The sequence below is a fragment of the Formica exsecta genome, unplaced genomic scaffold (genome assembly GCF_003651465.1).
Source record: "Formica exsecta isolate Colony F162 unplaced genomic scaffold, ASM365146v1 scaffold421, whole genome shotgun sequence".
NCBI classification, from domain to species: Eukaryota; Metazoa; Arthropoda; class Insecta; order Hymenoptera; family Formicidae; genus Formica; species Formica exsecta.
The window spans coordinates 344,014-349,883 of record NW_021851451.1 but is presented as its reverse complement, the minus strand read 5'-3'; positions in this window follow the sequence as shown (position 1 = coordinate 349,883).

Genomic DNA, 5,870 nt, shown 5'->3' with positions numbered 1-5,870 from the left:
GCTCATCAATGATGCAACCGAAGGAGATACACGATACCACGGTTGCTTCAGCAAGGCACGATGCATGTCCTTGGGGGTCGATTTCGCCGAGGACGACATAGAATCGACGAATAATCACTTTTCCGAAGTATTCTCTGGCCAACATTCCCATGGATAGCCATCCGCGTCCGTGGATAATCATTTATTCAGGATGGGTAATGAATCGGACGCCCATGGGAACGTCGTCATCGCCTTCGTGTGGATCACCAAGTCTATTCGTGAGTTTTCGTTGATTTCCGAAGACTTACTCGGAGACTTTACGGCCAGCTGGAAATAACATTGTCACGGTATATAGCCTATTTTATTCTGCTCTTTTCTTTTATCTGCGAAATCTGTAATCGCACAATTTCAGATTGATCTTTTTTTTCGGCGAAAAAATATTTTATTATAAAAATCTTTACTTAAATTTTTCTGATTTCTGAACCGATCCTAACTTTTATTTTACAGATATGTATTTACAGACTGTATCTCTCAACTTAATCCAATCTGACGCTTATCTGAATCATAGATCCTCTATACACAAATTTAACATTCTTTTTTTGATATTGCGACATTTCGTATTACGAATGATCCATTATGAATATCCACAATGTCGTGTACGAACCCATACAAGCCGGAATTCAATCGATCTCTGACTGTATTAAGTCAGTCCGGCTGGAGACGCTTGATTGATCGCCGGAACGCGCGACGTGCTCTTTTCTTCCTCACAGGCGTAAACGATCATTTGTTTTCCTCTTTCCGCTTTCCATGCCGAGCTATTTGTTTAAAGTCGCACGATACACGGAAGAAAGAGAGAGTCGCCTCGTTATTAAAGGAGCCTACTGACAAATGACCGCATCTGTGACAGCTCGTCGTCTGATTGATCGAAGGTCGTGCTATTTACGAAAAAGAAAAAAGGAACATAGGGAGAAATTATCTCATATCTCATTATCGCGACCAGCGGAATAGAAAATGCAGGTTTTGTAAATGTCTGATAATTTCCGAGCATGGGAACGTCGTCATCGCCTTCGTGTGGATCACCAAGTCTATTCGTGAGTTTTCGTTGATTTCCGAAGACTTACTCGGAGACTTTACGGCCAGCTGGAAATAACATTGTCACGGTATATAGCCTATTTTATTCTGCTCTTTTCTTTTATCTGCGAAATCTGTAATCGCACAATTTCAGATTGATCTTTTTTTTCGGCGAAAAAATATTTTATTATAAAAATCTTTACTTAAATTTTTCTGATTCCTGAACCGATCCTAACTTTTATTTTACAGATATGTATTTACAGACTGTATCTCTCAACTTAATCCAATCTGACGCTTATCTGAATCATAGATCCTCTATACACAAATTTAACATTCTTTTTTTGATATTGCGACATTTCGTATTACGAATGATCCATTATGAATATCCACAATGTCGTGTACGAACCCATACAAGCCGGAATTCAATCGATCTCTGACTGTATTAAGTCAGTCCGGCTGGAGACGCTTGATTGATCGCCGGAACGCGCGACGTGCTCTTTTCTTCCTCACAGGCGTAAACGATCATTTGTTTTCCTCTTTCCGCTTTCCATGCCGAGCTATTTGTTTAAAGTCGCACGATACACGGAAGAAAGAGAGAGTCGCCTCGTTATTAAAGGAGCCTACTGACAAATGACCGCATCTGTGACAGCTCGTCGTCTGATTGATCGAAGGTCGTGCTATTTACGGAAAAGAAAAAAAGGAACATAGGGAGAAATTATCTCACATCTCATTATCGCGACCAGCGGAATAGAAAATGCAGGTTTTGTAAATGTCTGATAATTTCCGAGCCAAGCATATTCAATGGAATATGTATTACATCAGCCGTATTGACAAGGAAGCGTGCTCGCTTAGTCGAATTAGTTATTATCCGACCTATATAACTCTAACTACAAGTGATTGTAAGCGAAATTACACTTGTTCCTGTACGTTCCCGTCAACGGAAGGAACATATCTCCGTCACGATCCGCGCGTGGAACGAATTAACGCGCGGCACGCAACGCACGAAAATTGCATGAACACCGCGCGAGTCCCCTAATCTCCCTCTCAAAAATTCCATTAGCCGCGCAATGTCCGACGATAATTGGACATCGACGTTTTTTAATCCGACTGACCCGCGCAAATGCGACTGACATGCAAATCCACGCAATGAGATTTTGGTATCCGGTCATTCGTTGGCCTGGAAACTCGACGCGTAGAGAAATAACGAATAAAAAAGTGCACAGCGTTGTGGGGTTGCAAAAGTATATAATATTTCGCAAATAATAATAAATACAGAAATAATATATTTGTTCGCAAGGATATAACTATATGATGGACTGAGACAATCCGACAATATATACGATGAGCATCTTTTTTCTGTGATATATAATTTGCACTCATCATTTTCTGATCATTTTCAATTTAAAAGAATTGTTAAATTAAATTAGAAATAATCACGCACGTGTCATAATATAAATTGGCGGAGCATATTGTTCGTGGACTCTTAAATTGATTAATATTGATGCGTGTGAAAGATAGTTTAATTAAATAAATATGACGTGTAAAAAATTTGATATAAAATTATAATATTTTTCTCTAAACCGATTCTCATACATTGCTTTAAATAAACATTATCTTGATAAAGAATAATATTTGATCTCTGATCGGTATTTTTCATTGACGATCGATTATGACGCGCGTCTTTGCAACGTAGAGATCACCCCTAAAAAACTATTGAGCAATCATATTTTCTTTTCAACATCTGTACGTCGGATCCTCGCGTCGCTATATCACTCAAAGTTGTCACAGACCAGGACAGGTTACGACGTCCTCAGTTTCCACCAATTTGGCGACACGCTCGCGCGTTCGCGGATCCGGACCGAGTTATTGCGAGGGACAGAGGGATGGCAACGCGCAGGTTGGGGCTTATAAATAATATGGAAAACCGCGAGGTGGTATAAGGTAGATTCGCGGTTTTCCTCTGCCAAGCCCGTATCCCTGTGTATGCTCGGCAAGAAAACTGGAAAAGAAATACGAAAAAGGTAACGGTGCTCGTGTACGATAGAAAGAGGGGATTGGAAAGGAGGAAAGGGGGAGGATATCTCCGACTGACGGTATACACCGGCGGTGACCCGAGTTGCCATATTTCAAAGTAGGGCGTCCTCCGAGGGGCCGTGAATACCTTAATAGTCATAAGGTGTATCCGCATACGGCGAGTGTATGGAGTTGTCCCCTAAAACGTATTCGAACGTTCCATAACCGGCAGCTGTGCGAGACGATGCGATTCTGAACGGCTTTTCTACGTTGCGGATATAACGAGAATCGCAGGCAATACGGAAACGGTACATGGCCACTAAAGCGATAATGCTGTCGCGAAAATTGCGATAGCCAAGGATCGTTGCGATTGGTACCGCGCGACAGGGAGATACGGAATATTATGACCGCGCGTTACTTCGCAAATTTAAGTTGAATATGTTGATCCAACTTATTGTCTTTATTATCGTCGTATTAGCGTTGTAGAAAAAAATTTAACATTTGAATCTTTTAATGACAATTTTTAGAAATTAGATATATAATGAACTAAAATTTTTACTCCGGATATATTTGTGAATAATGTGATTAAGAATAAGGATATGTAAACGCACCAAATTACAAATGTCTGATTTACGATATACAAGTCGCGACATATTCGCGGTCCAACGCTATTTAATAATGAGAGACTCTCTATTACTCAATGGTTATTAGGAAGAACGTAGGAGGGGTGGCTTTCGATTCCACTTGGTTCATGGTGCAATCGGTTAATCACCGCTCTCTCATCCCCAGCTCGCGTAGCCTGAGACAAGGTTTAAGCGCCGACGTAGCCGCGCGCCCTTCGGCCCACCTACCGGTCCCCATATCAATTAATCTTACCCAGAATGCAATAACTGTCCAATCTGCTCCCGTGGCTGCGTCATGGTGTCGTGCAGTCTGTGCTGTAATGTCCTTCCTCTTTCTCTCTCTCTTTTTCTCGCTATCTCTTTCACAGATAAATTTTTCGATGTACTTTATCTTTCTTTTCTTTTTTGCCGTCCCTTATCCTTTATTTCTCGCGACGTTTTACACGATTGGTATAGACGATGGAAGCTATAGACGAGCCTACGGAAAATCTCACGTCCACTCCAACATCGCACTCGTACATCCCTGACAAAATAATGAGCGCGAAAATGAGATGGAGAGGGAGAGAACGGCCAAGTCCAGGGAAACTCGGCAGAAAACATATTGGGCCGTTAAGGGGTTCTTCGGGGTAGTCTGCTTAATTGGCACGGCCGTTTAACCCTGAATTGCAGCGAGTGAAGCTGGAACGATCACGATCCAGCAGTGCCAGATTCAGCAACCTTAATTAATAGAGCTATCGATTCGGATGAAAAGCAGACGATTATCTTAATTAAAGTACGCACTATGCGTATATATTGTAACGTAATTATTTTATTACTTTTTTATTTAAATTTTGATTCGTAATACATTTTTTTAACACTCATAACGACGATATATTTAACAAAACTTGTATTTTATTTCGTATTTACAATTTGCAATAAAATAAATAATAAAAAACTAATTTGATTAAAAGATATTAAATAATTGAGAGAGGGAAAGAAATTGCTAGACAGAAGAAGCGTTTACAAATGGTAACAGCGTTTATTGTTAATAATAATAATAATGACAATAATATTAATAGCGAGTCTCTAATTACAATAATTACATAATGATATTAATGGTACAACAATAAAAACTTCGATAGCGAGAAAAAGGGAAGAATATAATAACTTTTTGATGGAGGCCACGACGAGCGAGCCGCCATTAGTCGAAACGACTTTGTGCAGCACACATGTGTGTGGGTATGTGTGCCCGCGTCTATTTATAATATTTATAGCTTCGATTCATTCATATTTATATCCATATTTGTGTATGTATATATTTATACGCTTAAACTATATGATACTGTCTACGTGCTATTTACAATTTTTGGTCACAGTTGCAACTTTAGGGGTTGTATTTGACGTTTTTAGGGTTGTGTTTGCCCTTTTTTCCAACGACAGGTGCGGGAGATATGCAAAATACAGTACGATTCTCGTCGTACTTTGACACCTTACACGCCATTCGACGATCATGCTACTCGGACAATATTTATACTTTGCAAAAAATGCAGCTCTTAAATATTATCAATTTTTTCGATATCGAAAATAATATATTATTTGAGTAGATTTTTGTAGAGTCGTTTTATTATTATTTTTTTTTAATTATCTTTTATTATGATATATAATTGTGTAGTGTTGAAGTGACATACATTTTTGCAAAATGCCCGACTAACTTGAAGATTGCACCGCGTGTCGTGAGAATATCTACGTAATAAGACAAGTTACAGTAACAGGTAATCGATTAGCAGTAGCTAGACGTTGATTAAAGTAGAAAGTGCTAACCATCATTCGTAACAAAACAGTCGATCGTCCATTCGCCTATTTTTTTTTATGCGCACTTACGCATCTTTGTAATTAATAAATTATCGTTTCTCATTGTAACGGAAAGCTCTTTTGTCCAAATAAAAGAGTTGTTGAAAAAATTAATCTTTGGTACGTTTCATCGTTTAGGAACGAAATAAATGCAATGCTTTTTCATGGAATGCTTCAGTCATAACAAATCACCAGTACATTTTCTCCATTCTTAATGTATTCTACAAGTCAAGAATCCTTGAAGTCGCGAAATATTCGTGTAACGATGAAATTCAATAAAACAAATAATTGAATAAATATTAACTTACATGATCTCTTCAGATCAAAAGATCAATAAAGATTTCTTAATAAAAA